Below are 19,545 nucleotides of genomic sequence, written 5' to 3' on the forward strand. Positions count from 1 at the left end.
AAATCTTCTGTCTCTACATTCAGTTGCACCTCTGTAGTCATGGATAGAGACAGTGGGTTATTGTTCAAAACATTTGCTACCCTGGATTATGGGAGGATTTTACTTCTCTGCCTCATTGACATGAGGGTTGGCCATGTGACTTGTCTTGGCCAGTAAGGTATGAACAGAATTTTGTCACTTCTAAGCAGAAGCTATGAGGTCCATGTCCTCTTTTCTTCTGCTATGATACAAGCAGTGTCCCACATATAGACTGCTCCTCTGCACGAGGTCCAGGATGAAGATGACATGGAGCAGAGCTAATGTCAACTTGCAGATGAACAGGAATTGAGAATGATTCTTTGTTTTTGTTAACCACTAAGATTAGGGGGTTGTTTGTTATTGCAGTGTAAGCTAGTTTTTTTTTGTCGTTGTTGTTGTTGTTTTTGCGGTACGCGGGCCTCTCTCTGTTGTGGCCTCTCCCGTTGTGGAGCACAGGCTCCGGACGCGCAGCCTCAGCGGCCATGGCTCACGGGCCCAGCCGCTCCACGGCATGTGGGATCCTCCCCGACCGGGGCACGAACCCGCGTCCCCCGCATCGGCAGGCGGACTCTCAACCACTGCGCCCCCAGGGAAGCCCTAAGCTAGTTTTAAACTGACTCATAAGTATAGCTTGAAATCAGATGCTAGATGATCTCCCATCAGCAGTATGGCCTAGAAGAGTGGTTCATATAATCATAATATCTATATGGGCTGGAGCAATCAGTCGTAATCCTAAGGCAATAATGGATGACTTCTTTAATCATCTTAGCTTCCCTCCCGTTCTAGAATAAATGAGGTTCTGTGATTCTACAGAGGTGCCATGCTGTAGCAGAAATGCAATGGACCAGAGACTTTTCTGGCTGTAACTATCTTGTGCCATTTTAACCTTCAGTAACCTGGTGTTTCTGAGCCAGGTATCTCATCTGTAAAATGGGAATATTAATGTCTGCTGACTCTACATCCCAGGGCTACTGTGAGATGCTCCTATCTCATCAGTGCAGGCTTCCATGACAGCTATTGTTACACTGTGTGGTGACAGTCTGTTTGCTTATCTTGCTCCTTCTGGACTGGAGCCTCTAGAAGGTAGAGATCGGGCTTCATTTATTTATTGCTGTAAGACCAGTGTTTAGCACGATGCCTTGCACAGAGTAGATGGTAACAGATGAGTTGTTCGGTGGAAATTGTAAGTCCTCTTTGAGAGTGAATGATGCATGGAGGAAAGGCCTTTCCAGGAGGTAGTGGGTGTGTCTCGTTGCACTTTCACTGAAGCATACCCAGCCATGTCCGCCTTTGTGCACTCCATAGGAATGAGGGTGCTGGAGGTTTGGAGGGAGGTAGCCGCTAACCCTTCCTCATCCAACTGAGAGTAGGTACAAGAAGGCAGAATAGAATCAGACCTCAATTTCACCAACTAATGGTAAAGCTGGATGGGAGGGTGTGGCAGTTTTGCTTGGTGTGCTTACAGAATGAGCATTGGAAGCACTAGGTGAGTGCGTCCTGCGCAAGAGCAGGCGTGTGTGAAAACAGGAGCGTGACAGAATGCATACATTCTGCTTTCCTGCTCTGGGGAACAGTGATTCCTATAGCTGATAACCTCGCCAGTCCTATCCTGGGGAGAGGAGTAAGCTTGGGGGTGGGAGAAAGGACTGATGAGACCTGGACATTGAGTTCCTCCTACACTTAAATATAGACACATGGAAGCAAATTGATGAGGAATACATAGGCAGTCCTTGCAAACAAAGGAGTCCAGTAAGGAACACAGGTAACTATAATTCAAGGTGATACAGGTAGTGAGAAATAAAGCCCAAGGGGGGTTAGAACAGAGAAAAAATGATGCAAAAGGATACAATTGGAAACAAAAGGTGAGGATTTAGGACCAGTAGTGATAGTGGACAAATGACCTTCATCCTTCCCCACCGAGTCATGCCTGTCCTGGCCAACTATCTGAAATAAATTCAGACCCATATTGTGCCTCTATTCTGTGGGCCTGAGCAGCCGACCACTTCAGGTTAAAGTTAATGGTTACAGGTTATCCAGACTTTGACACCAAGGGATTTATTGACACTAATGGGTCTAATCCTATTAGAACTCCCTGTGCGTTCCTTGCAGTAATTCCTTCACCGCCAGTGGAACTACCTCCTCACCCTTGAATTTACAGAATAAGATAAGACAATCTGAAAATCATTAGTGACATTTAACACAGATGCAGGGCTGTAAAGTCAAGAGCCACATCCTCTGTATATAGCTCCATCTGCAATAGGATTGACTCGTTAAATTCTTTTAAATGGAGTATTAAAAGTAACTGATATTCATCCCAACCCAGCACTATAAATAAAGCAGAGAATGCTTTGATGTTGGTCTGAATGTGAAGGAAGATATTATAAAATCACATGAGAGTTATTTGTTATATTTCGTAATTGCGTCCAGAATTCGAAAGGAAGTACAACAACATTTTACCTCCCTTAACGTTTCTGGCACTTGAATTTTCTTAAACTTTTGGAGTTGTAAATCTCAGTCTGTTTTGAAGTTTGACATCTTTGCCTGCCAGAATGAGTCATTTCACTTGAAAATTTCTTTTTATTGCCTCTGTCAAAAAGGCTGTCCAAAAGGAACAGGGATATTCTCATACAGCAATATTATAGAGTCATAAAAAAGTCTTCAAAGAATATTAATTGGCACAGGAAATGTCTGACAGTGGGGGGTTAGGTTCAAAACACAATATAAAATTATCTATATTGCTATAGGTGTTTTTTATATATATATATATAAATCTCCATGGATACACATGTACATTACACATTTTACATACGTTACTACATATGTATTACAATTATCTATTTGTCCATTTGTAGAGAGAGAAAGGAGAAAGACCAGAATAAAAATAGCACGAAAATGCTAATAGTGGTTGTATATTTTTTCCTTTTTTATGTCTTGCCAGATTTTGTACAATGAATATGTATGCTCTCATGATTAGTAAACTGAAAGTCTTTGTGTTTTGTAAAGAGCAGTGGCATTATTTAGTTTAGTCTCTCTTGGACTATCTTCGTAACCGCTGAGAAAGCAAGGTGACAAACTGAAAGATGTTAAAAATTCTTACATACAGACCTATGGCCCCTGTATTGTGAAAGGGTGGTAACAAGCGCCCTCCACGTGTCCCCGCTGCGTTAAGTGCCACCTCCTGTGCTGCCTTAGCCCTGAATGCTTCTCTGCCTCACTGTACTCATCCCATCATTTCATGGTCTCCTCTGCATATTTTCTCCTTCCTCACTAGGTCAGGATATTCTGAAGGGCACGGACCATGCTTTAGCTATCTTTGTATTCCTAGTTTGGGGCATGGTCGCTAGAGCATACTAAGTGCTCAGTAACTCTTTTCAATTCAGAAATGGTCAAGAAATACTGAGGAGGCCCATCTCCCCTCCTTCCAAGGTCCTGAAGTCCTAGTGTTGGAAGAGTCTTTGGCATTGACCTCCCCTCACCCAGGACAGGCTGCCTCTCCACGTTCTCTCAGTTCTGTCGGTGCCATGGCTTGTGGACTCCGGGGATGGGAAACCAGTGCTGCAAAGGGAACCCATTCCACCATGGTCTGTCTGTATTTATTGAAAAGCTGGTCTTTCTAAAGAATTGAAGTATCTTCGTCTCGAGAAATGTTTTCACTCAATGGAACTGAATAGTGGGGAAGGGATTGGGTTTGGGGGAGGGGGAGAGAGGCAGCCTGCTATTGCTGAAGGAATAATGAAAGCATAGTTAGAAGAAGATGACTTTAATAAAAGCACATTGGCGTGTATGATACTATTTATACAGCTGGCATAGATTGAATTTGGAATATAGCACTCTCTGGTATTTTTATCTGCTCAGTATCTGATATCCCTTTTTCTCTGGGAACATCACCCTGCTCCCCTAGTTGCAGTTTCTATAACTTGGGTGGGGCTGACCCTACTCCCAATTTCCAGGAATGAATGAGTCCGTGATCTAAATGAGTCTCATCAGAACATTTAATTCTCCTGGGCACTGTGATACTGGTTTGGGGATTGGCATCTGACCCAAGGAGAGGCCATGACGCTGTATCCTTGTGATTTTGCTGAAACTGTTGAGAAAGAGGACTGCTTGCCTGATGAGATTGCTAACCCATTAGGATATCAGCCTGGAGCACAGGTGACGGCTTTATCACCTTGAAAGAGGAGGCTGCGGAGAATGGAGTCAATGCAGGAAAAGTATTGGCAAGAGATGAATCTGAATCCTGAGAACATCATTTCTACACACCTGAATTCAGTCATTCTTGAGTCAGGGTCCTCCTGGGTATTTTCTTTCAGTGCAAAGTAATAAGTTCATTTTTTTTTTTTGCTTAAGGTCATTTGATTTGGCTTCTAGTTATGTGCAACGAATGGAGTCCCATCTAATACAGAGGTCTGTTCTCATGCCTTCTGTGGGACTGAAGTCCCAGCATTGGAAGAGTCTTTGGAATTGATCTACCCTCACCCAGAACAGACCACCTTTCTCAACATTCATTCAATTCTTTCAACAATGTGGCCTGTATACTCCTGTGGGTGGAAAACCAGTGCCGGGAGAGGTAAGCCATTCCACTATTGCCCACCTGTATTTATTGGAAAGGTGACTTCAACGTCTGGTCTTCATCTGTCCTCTAGAGTAACAGAGGCTAGAGGTCCTTTCCCTTCGGCTATTTGAATATCACTGCGAATCAGGTCCCTCTCTCAATCTAACTTATTTTCTTCAGGCTAAATGTCATCTCTCCCTTTAATACAGGGTTTTTCTCTAAGTGTGGTCTGCAGTGTTTTCAGATAGAGTATAGGACCCTCAGTTTATCCTTCAGATCGTTTTTAGTAGCATAAGCACATCCCGTGCAATGTATTTGTTGTTTATCTGAAATTCAGGCTTAACTAGACATCCTAGAGTTTTATTTGCTAAATGGGACAACCTTATCCACAGAGCATCTGGATCAGAATCACCTGGGAGCTCCCCACCCCAGAGGTCCTGACACAAAAGGTGTATACTTGTTCACTGAAGCTTGAGAACCACTTCTTTAACTATTTCTCACACTCCTACTTGTCCTACTTCAGGCCTGCTCTTCTTGGATTATGTTCCACAGTTTTGAAATGTTCAACAGTAAAGCAATCTTAAGCAACATCAAGGCTCTGGGATATTTTGTGAAATATATCGAGTGCTTTTTATATGCCAGACACTGGTCTAGGCAGTGAACAAGAATACCTAGGGCCCTGCCTTATGGGATGTACATTCCAGTGGGAGAGCCAGGTAGTAAACAAACAGATATGTCATTATTTCATTTCAGGTAGTGTAAGTCCTGTGAAGTTTTCTTCATGTCACATTTCTTCAAGTCAGGGTAGGGAAAGAGCAGTGAGATGGAGAGGTGCTATTTTAGATAAGGTGATCAAGGAAGGCCTCTCTGAGGAGGTGAGGTATGTGCAGAGTCTGAAGGGGGCAAGAGGTTGAGCCAATGCCAACGTCTAGGGGAAATAACATTCTAAGCAGAGGTAAGAGCAAAGGCATGGAACCTGGGTGGGAACAAGCTTGGGGAGGTCAAGAGGCTGGAATGGAGTGAAAAAGATGGCGTGTAGTAAGGTGGTAGGTAGGTACGGAGGTAGGAGGCGGGTAGACCATGTCAGGCCTTGTGACCGTGATAAGAGGTTTTAATTTTTCTGTAAGTACAATGGGAAGTCATTGGAAGAGTTTGAACGAGGAAGCCGCAGAATCTGACTTAATCTTTAAAAGGATCCATCTGGTGGCTCCACGGAGAGTAGGCTGAAGAGCACAGGGATAGACACTGGACCCTGATGGTGAGGCTGTTGCAGAGTCTTGGTTCCTGCCTTTGACAATGTGTTTTTTTTTTTTTACATCTTTATTGGAGTATAATTGCTTTACAATGGTGTGTTAGTTTCTGCTTTATAACAAAGTGAATCAGTTATACATATACATATGTTCCCATATCTCTTCCCTCTTGTGTCTCCCTCATTCCCACCCTCCCTATCCCACCCCTCTAGGTGGTCACAAAGCACCGAGCTGATCTCCCTGTGCTATGCGGCTGCTTCCCACTAGCTATCTACCTTACGTTTGGTAGTGTATATATGTCCATGCCACTCTCTCACTTTGTCCCAGCTTACCCTTCCCCCTCCCCATATCCTCAAGTCCATTCTCTAGTAGGTCTGTGTCTTTATTCCTGTCTTACCCCTAGATTCTTCATGACATCTTTTTTTTTTTCTTAGATTCCATATATATGTGTTAGCATACGGTATTTGTCTTTCTCTTTCTGACTTACTTCACTCTGTATGAGAGACTCTGGGTCCATCCACCTCACTACAAATATCTCAATTTCGTTTCTTTTTATGGCTGAGTAATATTCCATTGTATATATGTGCCACATCTTCTTTATCCATTCATCCGATGATGGACACTTAGGTTGCTTCCATGTCCTGGCTATTGTAAATAGTGCTGCACGAACATTGTGGTACATGACTCTTTTTGAATTATGGTTTTCTCAGGGTATATGCCCAGTAGTGGGATTGCTGGGTCATATGGTAGTTCTATTTGTAGTTTTTTAAGGAACCTCCATACTGTTCTCCACAGTGGCTGTACCAATTCACATTCCCACCAGCAGTGCGAGAGGGTTCCCTTTTCTCCACAGCCTCTCCAGCATTTATTGTTTCTAGATTTTTTGATGATGGCCATTCTGACTGGTGTGAGATGATATCTCATGGTAGTTTTGATTTGCATTTCTCCAATCCAAAAATGGGCAGAAGACCTAAATAGACATTTCTCCAAAGAAGACATACAAACTGCCAACAAACACATGAAAGAATGCTCCACAATGTGTTCTTGTCTTGCTGATTTTCTCCCAGTCCTTTCAAGAGCCCCATAGTATAATGGTGGAAGGATATGAGCTCTGAAGCCTAATGGCCTTGGCCAACTCTGCCAATTACTATGTGTGGGATATTGGCCAAGATTCTTAACTACCCAGGGCCTTGTTTTCTTAATTTGAAGAAAATGAGGGTAATAATTACACCTACTTCATCAGGTTGTTGAGGGAAATTAAATTAGTAGATACAAGCGAACTGCTTTGAACAGCTTCTGGCATATCAGGAGTGCCCAATAAATGTTAGATACTATTATTATTCAGCATAGCATGCTCTTTCTTGCCTTAGGACAATATTGTCCATTTCCCCCTATTCATTAGGCTAATTTCTGCTCATCCTTTCTGCTTTAAATTGTCACAGCCTCCCCTATCACCTCTGCCCCACTTTGTTGGACAAAATAAGTCACAAGGCGAGCCGCGATTAATGTAGGGAAACACTCTATCTTGTGATGGGGCAAAGTTGCATTGCAAAGGAAGAGTGGAGAATTAGGGCCATTTTTGGAAGCTGCCACCACAGATGCCAAGAGAACCATTGCCACATGCTGCTAAAACACACACTTTGGGTCATTTAAGTACCCCAAGGACCCTGTTCCAAGGCAGCTTCAACCTCATGTTGTGATCTCCGCCGGTGGTATTACAAGAACCAGCTTCCCTGCCGTCCAGAGTGCTGGCTGTTCTCTTGGCTGTATTTGCTACCTTCTAAAGGAAAAGTGTTGCAAAAAGCAGTCTGGGTGGCTGAGAGTGTGATGAGGCATGTGGGGGAGGACCTGTACTCCAACACACACTTTGAGCCACTTAGTGATTTCTCAGTGGAGACAACTGCAGTTGGATGCCAAAGCTTGGGGCCACGGGGCTTGAGGTCTGTAAACATCAGACGCTTTTAATGCCGCCCTTCTTGCTTTGCCACAGAGTGTTGCTCAAAAAGGGAGTTCCCCACTCTGCCCATGAATAAGGCCTGCCTGCCAACACCAGTTCCAGCTGTGAACATGTAATCAGCTCTTCTATGGCCCCAAAAGGGGAGTCCCAGAGGCCTAAATTTAATTTTCATGCATATTTGTCATCTCCCTCTACTTTATGCAAACACAGTTTTGTCGCCAACACAGGCGCCAACTGTTTTGTTTGGATAATTGCTCCAAGTCAACCCCAAACTACAGGGAGTTTTCTTTTGCAGAAAGCACGTTTTGGTTAATTTTCCGTTAACCAAATTATATCTTCCTTCAGCACCTCCTTCAGGGTTTCAGCGACCATTTCTGTAAACATTTTCTCCCTTTGAAGCAGTTCACCACCAGTGTCAGGTTTATCCTCCTCCACGCTGGGTTGGTTGGAAGGAGCAAAGAAACAGGAGCTCTGCAGCTCCACGGATCATCTGCAGTTGCTGTTTTTCTTCCAGATAATTCTCTATTCATCTTTTCACAATTGGCTGGTCCTAGAGTGGCTGCAATAACCCGAGTAGAGGTTTGTGACCATAATAGAGATGAGGGGAGAGAGGAAAATGAACTCTCGGAAAACAAAGGTCTTATTTTTATGGAAATGAATAGAAACTCTGAAATAAGGATGAGACATATGGAAAAGCATAAGATATGAACAGAACGTTTTAAAATAGATGGTCCTCAGAAATGCTCCATATGTCCCAGCGGTATTTAAGGTAACAGAAAACAGTTCATGGCGCAGCTGCAAACGTTCATTCCTGGGGTTCAGGACTCAGTTCACGAAACTGTACTTTCCACTTTGTCTTGAAGAAGGCTTCCTTTGTCTCGCTCCTGGGGCTAATTCTTTTAGGGTTAGGGGGAGAGTTACATTAATAAGTTATTAATTAAGAGCTTCAGTTTTAATTAATTGTATTTCACTCATAATGAAGTGATACATTACTCATAAGTCATCATCATTTCTCCTCCTTCCCTACTTAAAAGTCAATAGCTAATGAAATAGTTACGAGTCAATAGTTATGAAAACTTCTTGCAGTTTTAGAGCCTGTTTAGAGCTTACGGACTCTAAATATTACAGCATAGTAATATTGCAGGGCTTGTAACTGAAACATCAATCTAAAAATGATACAGGACGTTAAAATGACATCTCCTAAAAGCACAGTTGACATACACCGTTAATGCTAGCCAACAACTACTATCTAAAGAGTCAACTAGAAACGTTACACAACTTATAGAGGAGGTTCAGATTTTTGCCATAGCGTTATAAATGACTTGGGGAAATCAGTGAACATCAAAGAAGTTTTGTTATTTAGAATTCTCCATAGATAGTATGCATCTCAGTATGCTTTTTGCCCTGTAGAAAATGAAGATAATATTTGATTTATCAAATATGAAACTAAGCCACATTGAATGATCACATCAAAATCTGTCATATGCCAGACTGAGCAAAGGAGAGTGCTTCTTTTTCATATCCTGAGCTGGGGTATAACTCAGATCTTTGGACACCTGCTTTGTTTTTTCTAGATTTACATCTTAAACTTGAATTCTGAAAATGAAATAGAATCAAGAGGAAAGAGAGAGAAACATATAACCCCACACAAAATTAATGAATCTGTTTTAGTATGTTCAGTAGCACCTCTGTATTTCTGACAGTGAGCATCAAAAGTCTCCTTACTTACCCTCCCTTTTAAGTCTGTAATCTCCACCAGGACTTTTACCGTGCTATTGTATTGACCTTCGTTTCTTCATTTTATTTTGTCTGCACAGTCCCCATCAACTAATTTCATTTTTCCTGTTGCTAAACTGTATTTTTTTTTTTTTTGGCTCAATTGACTGGATGTTTGGCTTTGTGTAGACACAGCCTCACTGTAAGTTGGCCCCCTAATTCAATAATTCACCATGAAGACTGGTTTTCATCCTCAGTGTGTTGAACAGGCATCTAATCAACCAATAATTTCCTTTTTGTTGGATGAACATAATAACTATTTCTGTCTTTCTTTCTGATGGGAAACAGAGGCAGAGAGGCTTAAGGGCTGCCCTAAGTCAGAAAGGGAGGTTGTAGAATTCAGCTTCAGGAATCCCTAGAGTATTCAGGATTGATGTGGTGAGATGAACCTAATAGCCTTCTTATGAATTTAGACATTTGTGGTGGAGAGACAAGTTTAAACTTGTAAAGAAGTGCAGTTTCAGTTAATATAATACAATAATAGTGACTAGTTTTGACATCATGGAGATCAATCGGAATGACATTGGTCAGAAAGAGAGGCGTCTTATATATCTGAAATAAATGGAATTTGCGGTGAGTCGGGCCTCAGGGCAGTTCTGAACCAGGGGATATGAGCATCCTTAGGACCCTCCATCTTGTGCCTCTCCTTCTCTCTGCAGCGTCACCTTTATTTTCTCAGAGCAGATTCTTCAATGAAAACTAAAAACATGGCCTCCAATAACTTTCAGTTCATATGTCACGGCATCCCCTCCGGAAAGGAACTGAGATGTCGTTTCTTAGGTCCTGAGGACAAAAATCCATTGAAAGAGTCTAATTGTCCAAGCTTGGGTCAGTTGCAGGAACCTGGACCCATCAATTGTGAACAGGAAGTAGGGGATCATCTTGAGTGATTTTCCCATTGTAGCTGAAGAAGGGAGAATCTGATAATCAGGGGGCTCTCATTCAAACCACTTAGGGTCATAGGATCATTGACATGTGGTTGTCTAAGCAGACAGACTAAAACACAATTATTATATATGTTTAATAAAGCATTGCCAACAGAGATTTTTCTTTTTGGAATATGCTTAAATACTTAAATGATTATTTTTATATGTTAATGCATTTATTTCGAAAATAGTCATTGAACACCCACAGAGTGCAACGTGCTAGGCACTGGGTTGGATTCAGAAAAGTACAAATATACAGATTCTTCCCTCAAATGATTTACACATTTTTTTGTTAAAAAATGCACACTCATCTAAGACTTTCAGCTGCGATGTGGTTCGTGTCCAGTGGGAATACAGGAAGAACTAGAGGTATTCAGAATTCAGGGAGAGGGTTGTGAGTATGAACAGCAGGAGAAGGCTGCATAAAAGGAGTGGCTCTTACCCTGGGCCTTGAAGGCTACTACGCTGTAGACAAGTGGACAGCATTCCAAGCGGAGGACGTTCCAAGTGGAGTCAATGTACAGAGGGGGCAGAAGGACTCAATGCCAAGACAAGTGGCTGAGTTGCCCCTGGTATGTTATGTGTGCAGTTTTTTTGCCTAGCAAGCACCCTTTTCACAGGTGGTTGAAAACTGACTCCCTCCTATCCCTTATCTGGTTATGGCTTGCTCTGAAATAATAGAATATGAATTGGTGAAGCTGCATTATAGTGGCTTACTACCTTCTCTGTAGTACGATAAAGGCAAATTGCTCCAGTGCTGAATCCTTCCTTCATGCGCACAAGAATTTCTTTTATTTAACAGAAACTTGTTATAAGTCAAGTTTTGATCCAGTTTTATTATTGAAAGTTACTATTTAAAGTACAAAAGTTTATGAGCACCTACAAGGATGAAACTGACATATCCCCTCTCTCTCTTCTAATGGAGTTTGGAGTAATTTAGAAGACAAGATGATTCAGTAAGCAGTTTCAAGTGTTGAGTGTCATGATAAAGCAAGTCCAAAAACCAGAAGGATCTAAGCAGTTCAGGGGTTTGGGAAAAAGAATGGAAGGAGTAGAAATTGGTCAGAGGAACGGGGCTGTGGGAAATATGCCAGATAGAAAGAAACTGTCTAAACATCAAGAGAGAGTTTGAGAGTATGAGGTATCCAAGGAACTGAACAACGTTCTCTCTCTTCTTTCTCTTTCCCTCTTTTATTCCCTCCCCAACCCCCTCCAGGACTACAACAGTAAGGTCAGAGTGAGGGAGCTGAGATACATGCTTATTCACTAATCATTCCATTGACTGTATTCTTTCTGATCTCTTAAATAAAAATAATTTTCAACTTTTACTTTAAAATGCTGTTTAATAACAAGAACCCCATATTTCTAATACTGACCATAGAACTGCTTCTGATCAAGACCTGTCAAGTAAGAAAGCTTGCTGCCTGCTCTTAGGTTTAGTGTTAAATGCATGCGCTACCATCCAGCTGCATTCAATTCTGCCATCATACTTTATGTACCCTTTAGCCAAGATGCAGTATGGTCTACAGACCCAGGCCTTTGAGTTCTTTTACACCAGCTGTATTAAACCTTATTGATAGAATTGTCATGAACTTGTTGGTCTTTACCATTAAGAAGACCATTCAAGACTCTGAGCTGTTAAAATATGATTTCTCTTTTCAGTGTGGAAAGTTACGCCTATTAGAAGGAGATGCCATTTGGTCTAACGATTGCATGTTATTAAATTAATATTTTAATTGGGTTGCCTGGTTATTTTCACCTACCGTGGCCTCGAGGTGTATTCCTTAAACATGATCTCTAGCCATAATGTCTGCTCCTGCTTCAAAGAAGTGAAAGGATGTTTGTTAAACGAGGAGATCATCACTCAAGATCATTGCCTCGTTGGTGTCAGCTGTCAGGCTAATACATTTATTTGGACAACAGTAGGTTCTGAGAGAACTTATAAAGTTCCCTTTCTCGGTTGTGGAATATGATGGATGTACCATACCGGTGACCTTTACACAAGGCCACATGTTAATATTCAGTACCTCCCTTTTGTTGGCCTCAAACAATGGCTGTCATTAAGAAAGCTGGGTTTGCCAATATGCCCTCTGTTAGGATGCTGGACCACTCCTGATTGGTCACTAGGAAGTATCATGTGCCTTTGATGGAAATGACATGGAAGATGTATGGTTGAAGTGCTGTGCTTAGCACCACTGCTGTGCAGGGGAGAAAACCACTATGACCCAAATAGCCCTGAACTCAAACAATGTCGCACCAACCAAAGACAACATATTGGGAAGAAAAATGCTTGTAAACTGCATGTGTTAGAAGATGTATTGGCCAGACGGCCATAGGGCAATCTTTGAACTATTGAAGTCTTTAGAAATATTGTTTGGTTCTGAAACAATACTTACAAACCTAATTAATCAAGCATAGATGGTTTATTTTCAGGCTTTCCACAGTGTGTTGCTTTAAGGCAAGAATAGGGTCCGTTGGGTTCTTTTTGCTGTTTCACAGAGGCATGCAAAAACTCAGCAGGGGCATTCATGTTCATACAAGTTGAAACTCTAAATTTCGAAATAATATCTACACAGATCTCTGGTGATCCCTTCTACAAAGGCCGGGGTTGGGGGTAGCCTGGATTCCTTTCTCAGTTGTTTCCGATTCTGTGTGTGACTCTTTCTTCCACCCTTCTCCTAAATTGTATTCATCAGCATCATTTAAGATCATCATTCCTGTCGCATTCTCTAGCTTGAGGGGAAAACACTTTTGATTTTTTTCTTATAGAATAAATATAATGAAGTGTTGCTTTCCTGAATATGTGCACTTGAATGATGCGATTTAAAATGTTTCCCAGTCTTAGGATCACATGTTAAAAGGGTGACTGAGAAACCACACATCCTCAAGGCAGAAAGGTGAGCAACTTGAAAACCATTGCGTGTAAGAAGGCTAAGTAAGGGGCCATCTGGAGTGATACTACAGGCAGGTAGTGGAAGCCCTTTGTGTCTCAAGCAAGCTGTGGTGGAAATAAGCTCATCATTCAGATGAAAGAATTGTCCAAGTACTTGGTTGCATGCAAAACAGTGCCTGGCCAGAGTTTTAGCAAGACGTGAAATATTGCACTGGGTCGTGGCAGTTGAATTGCGTGAGTACAATCCCCGAGGGTCAACTCCTGGTTGTTTATTTAGAGGCAGGTTATGGACTTTGTGGATTATCTAAGTGTTCCCCACTGTGTCATCTGGGGCTGTGCCACTATTTACCAGCCGGTTAGAATATGAAGGGCAGAAGAAAGGAAAGGGGTGGAAACTCAACCCATAATCACATAGCTTGTAAGCAAGTCAGATTAAAGATGTGGTGGGAGGAGGGATGTTAAGCTCATTATTTATTGGGAAAATGAAAAAATTAAAACCACAATGGAGTACTGTTTTATACCCACCAGAATGGCAAAAATTGAAAAACTCAGTCAAGTAATAGTAAGTGTTGGCAAGGATGTGGAATAACAGGAAGCCTTATACACTGCTGGTGGGAGTGTCAGTTGGTAAAAACACTCTGAAAAATAATGGATATTGTATAATATTGAAGACATGGATACCCTAGGACTTGGCTATTCCACTCCTAGAGAAAGTAGAGTACATGCAACAGAGGATGTGTACAAGAATGTTCATAGCACCTTGTTTGTAACATTAAAAAACAAAATGAAAATGGATTTCATGCACACTCCCATCAGTAAGAGAATGGATGAATAATTTGTAGATATTCATGTAATGAAATTAGGTTGGTCTGTGGCTATTGTTTCCTTTGAACAATGTGTATATGTCATCTATACTCTTATAAGCATCATATTAAGTTGTAACATGTGAAATTGCCTACATTTGACAGTTTTTGTCCTACAAAACAGCAATTTCATATGGTAACATAATGCTTCCAAAAATAAATAAGGTAATTAAATAAAAAATGTTTTGCGCAATTAAAAAAAAAAACGTCAGAGACTCACAGGATTATTAGGGCTGGGGAATATTGTAGAGATCATTTAAATTCTTCCATAGATGAAGAAATCAAGGCCTTCAGACACTCATTCAATGAATCCACCAGAAACCAAATACAGTGGCTCTCAAATTATAGCTCCTGTTTAAAACAATTCACAGTCTAGTCAGGAAATTTAAAAACAAAACATTTCAATACACATCCATGTCCCTGGGCTGGAGACTTTCTGTGACTCAAATGCAACTGAGTAAGGCAGATAGTGTCATGGGGAAGAGATGGTGTCATGGAAGGAGGGTGAAGTGCATCTGAATGCACTTGGGTTACCTTCTGGTGCCTGGTGAGACACCAACTCCTGTGTCCTTTTACTAGAGGAAGGGAGGTGGTTGAGTGATATTGGAAGAAGGAACATCCCTCCCCCAGAGGCAGGGAAGTCACCCTCATACTTAGCAGAGTACCTGAGCTGGGACAAGTTCCTGCCCGTCTTGTAGCACTTCATTCTCCCACATCCATGGCAGATATCAGTCATTTCCCCATGAACTGAGACGAGCCCTGGAACTCTTAAAAATTGATGTCCCAATGGGTACTGATGTTCAAGAAGAAAGCTGTTTGCCATCCTTAGGAAGAGACACGACATCAGAGCTGGAATGACTGATTATGGTGAACTGAGCAACATGGACTAATCCCTGAGGCAAGAGAAGTGGTTATCCCCAGGCAAGTCTGCAGAAAGGGAGGAGGGAGGGTATGAGGTGGACATGGAGAACGGTAAGCTATAATGCTGAAGAGCAGTCCTCCTGAGTTCTTCTTCTTATTAAACTTATTAGACACTCATTAAAAGGCGTTCCCCGCTTGTTTCTCAGCCCCCCAGGTTCTTTCAAGATTTTCTTTCTGCGTTTGGTTTTCTGTAATTTTAATATGCTATGCCTATAAGTAGTAGGTCTTTTGTTTTTGTTTTATTTGTTTTTGCATTTATCTTGCCGTGTGTTCTCTGAGCTGCCTGAATTTGTGGTTTGGAAAGTTCTCAGCCATTGTTACTTCAGACATTTCTTCTGCCCATTTTCTCTTTTTTCTTCTACTGGTATTCCAATTATGATGCATACGTTATATCTTATGAAATTGTCCCAGAGTTCTTGTTTTGTTCTTTTTTCCCCCATTTCTTTCTCTCTTTGCATTTCAGTTGAGGAGTTTTTATCGACCTGTCTTCATGCTTTTGCTGATTCTTTCCTTGGCCATGTTCAGTTTACTGATGAGCCTGTCATGGACATTCTTCATTTCTGTTACAGCGTTTTATATTTCTAGCATTTTCTGATTGTGTTTTACTTTTAATAAAAATTGTATATATTTGAAGTGTACAACATGATGATTTGATACACGTGTACACAGTGAAATGATTACCATAGTCAAACTGATTAACCTGTTATCTCCTCATTTAGTTTTTAACCATTTTTTGTGTGATGAGAGAACCTGAAATCTACTCTCTAGCAAATTTCCGATGTTCAGTACAGTATTATTTACTGCAGTCTTTATGCTGGAAATTAGATCTCTAGATTTATTCATCTTCCATAACTGCAACTTTGTACCCTTTGACTTAACGCCTTCCCATTTCCCCCACCTCCCTGTCCTTGGTAACTCCTGTTCTACTCTCTGCTCCTAGGTATTCATTTTAGATTCCACATGTAAGTGAAATCGTGGAGCATTTCTTTTTGATTCTTAGAGTTTCCATCTCTCTGCTTACCTTACTCAACTGTTCTTTCATGTTGTCTACTTTCTCCATTAACGCCCTTAGCATATTAATCACAGTATTTGAAATTCCTTCTCTGATAATTCTGATGTCTGTGCCATAGATGAGTTCTTATGCTTGCTTTGTCTCTTCAGATTGGGTTTTTTTTGTTTTCTTGCCTTTTGACATGCCTCATAACTTTTTGTTGAAAGCCAAACATGATACATCAGGTAATAGGAACTGAAGTAAACAGATCTTCGCTGTGGGTTTTTGTGTCCACCCGACTCGGTCCTGGGATGTGTTTAATGTTTGTTGTAGCTGTAAGAACGAGAGGCTTCAGGTTTCTCCAATGTTCTCACTTTTGTTCCCTTTCCAGACTTTGGGCTTTCCTGACTACTCTTCCTGAGAGAGAATCTGTATCTTGTAGCTCTCCCAGCTGGAATCCACTCTTATTATACTGGACACCTGTTGGTGTGCTGATAAGGTGTGGGGGAGGGGAAACATTCTATAATCTTATGATTAATCTCAGTCTTTTAGTGGGTCTGTGTCTCTGGCTGTGACCTTAACAAGTGTTTTTTAGCTTTTTTTTTTTTTACTGCTCCTTAGGTGAGACGAGAAGGCTAAAGGAACTGGAGTGGGGAAAATGCCCTTCCCTCAGCTGGGATAGGATATGCTTTTGTTGTGGAGGATGCTCTGGGCATATTTTACTATGATTGTTTTTCCCGTGCCTGTATCAGAGCTTTGAAGGGATCTTTTTCAGACTTTCACCTTGAGAAACTAGTGGAGTTCTTATAGACAAAATTTGCTGAAGTGCAGGGACCACCTAAACCTGCTGTCCTCAGGAGTTTCTAACTCTCAAGCTAGTCTACACCCAGCCGCCAGCAATTCATCAAAATGATCATTTAAATGTTCCTACCAGTGTAGGAACCAGCGTATTGTTCCAGAGGCTTCTACTCCAGGTCAACAGATCTTGGTTTGTCTCTTTGGATTCACCTGTCTCTCCAGATTTTGGGGTGGCCTTTTGCCCTGCAAACTCAATTCTCTGATGGATCCAGGAAAAATTGTTGTTTTTCACTTTCTTAAACTGTTTCTTGTTGTAAGGATAGGACTGTCAGTTTCCAGGCTGTTTCCATGTTGGAGCTAAAACTGGAAGTCCATTACATGTATTTCTGCCAACACCTTCCCCCCCCAAAATGGGGATTATCATTATCTATCCATTTTACAGATGAAGAAAATCAAGCCCAGACAGTCTGTGTCTCAACCACTATACTCAACTCCCAGGCACATCCAAGTTGCCGTCACTGTTCACTTAGCTGACTGCTAACTGCCTTCTAACTGGCTTCTGTTCTCATCCTCTTCTGCCCAGTTTTCCTTAGAGAACTTTTTCAAGGGTAAGTGCTGCTGTCGTGACTCATCTATGGGAAAGTTTTAGTAGCTTTCCATCATACATTGTGTAACTTCTAGACCTCACCTGTCCCTTCTTTTTTGCTCACTTCCATTTAGCCATTGGGTATAGCAATCTTAGGAATATATCTCAGTCCTTGTGAGGCTGGAATGCTGTTCCCCCCTCCTGCATGACTGACCTTTTCAACCTTCGGGTCAGTCCCAAATTAAATATTACCTTCCTAGGTCTCCACCTATGTTTCTCTGTCTCACTCCCTTGCTTTTTCCTTGATATCACTCACTACAATTTGTAATCACTTAGTTGTGACTTGCTGTTGTCATCTTCTCCAGTTGACTGTAAGCTCTGTGAGGGCAGGGACCACATTTGCCTTATTCTGTTGTATCCCCAGGGCCAAATACAGAGCAAGGCACATAGTAGGCATTTGATAAATATGTTTTTGAATGAAGGAATGAATAAAATGAGGCAAACTCTGGATGGGTGGAAAAGATATTATTTTCCACTTGAGTCCTTATTGCCAAAAGAGGCTATTCAGGAACTATAGAGGGAGAGAGAACAATAACAACAGCTAAGGCTAACTGAGTACTTCCTGTGTGTCACATACTGCTCTAAACTCTTGTTTATTAACAACTCATTTAATCTGCACCTCAGCCCTGGGTGGTAGTGGCAATCATTATTGCCATTTTGTGAATGGGGAAATTGAGGCACAGAGCACGTAAGTAGCTTGACTTAGGTAACACTGCCAGGAAGAGGTGAACCAGATTTGATCCAAGAAGTCTGGGCTCAGGGCTTGATGCTTTCCAGACCCCTCCCACAGACTCAGCCCCACTAGCTTAAAAACTCTCATTCCCCCACTAGGAGAAGTGGTGAAACTGAGGTGGCAGACTCCGACTCCACTACGTGGTCTAAGAGTCCTTTAAAAGTGTGTCATTGGGGTGTTCAGTATTCATTGAAGACCTATTTAAAGTTTAAGTTTGATTTTAGATACGCAGGAGATGATATTAGTTAGCTTTAGCCTCTATTTATGCCTACAGTTAAGGGCAAGATGAGCTCTGGGGCATTAATTGTCTCTGGGTTTCATTTCTCCTTCTAGGACAGGTGCCTCTAGTTGTTTTGTAACACGAACATGCTGGAGTTAGAAGCTCAAGGGAGCAGAAGAGATAGGGCGGGGATCAAACACATAGAAGTTATACATTGAGGGAGAGCTGCCAGAAGCAGGTGTGATGGGGAGCACCGTCCTACTCCCTGGTAGCCCAGAGGGGCTGAAGATGCAGGGGTTACCATATTTGTCTTTTTCTAATGAATAGAAGATGAATAAATCTGCATCTGTCATGATTTATCATGAGCTATTTTGCAGCTCAAGAGAAAGATAAATTGTTTTTGTGAAGTACATTCAGCTCTGAGGGTTATCTTATTGTGCCTTGAAATCTCCTGTCTGCCACAATATTGTTTCAAAAGAAATGAGCAACAGATGGAAGACCTGTGCTGCAAAAGAGGCAGCGCTGTCTACACATTGAAAGAACCTGCAGAACTTGAATGTCAGGAAGAATTTCTTAAGATGAGAAACACCCGGGCTTCCCTGGTGGCGCAGTGGTTGAGAGTCCGCCTGCCGACGCAGGGGACGCGGGTTCGTGCCCCGGTCTGGGAAGATCCCACATGCCGCGGAGCGGCTGGGCCCGTGAGCCATGGCCGCTGAGCCTGCGCGTCCGGAGCCTGTGCTCTGCAACGGGAGAGGCCACAACAGTGAGAGGCCCAAGTACCACAAAAAAAAAAAAAAGATGAGAAACACCCAAAGACAGGTAGTTGAGAAAAGTTGGCCTGTTGCATCGGTAAGTGAGCACTGGGAGAGGTTGTCTGGAGGCGGGGTTAGCACGTGGGCTTTCCTGGGAGCTGATGCCGGTCACTGGGCCTCAGGCAGAGTACGCAGTCTAAGGTGCCCTGTCTTCTGCACGATGGAAGTCATGCTGGTGGCACGGATGGC

Source organism: Globicephala melas, chromosome 10, assembly GCF_963455315.2.
Source record: "Globicephala melas chromosome 10, mGloMel1.2, whole genome shotgun sequence".
Lineage (NCBI taxonomy): Eukaryota > Metazoa > Chordata > Mammalia > Artiodactyla > Delphinidae > Globicephala > Globicephala melas.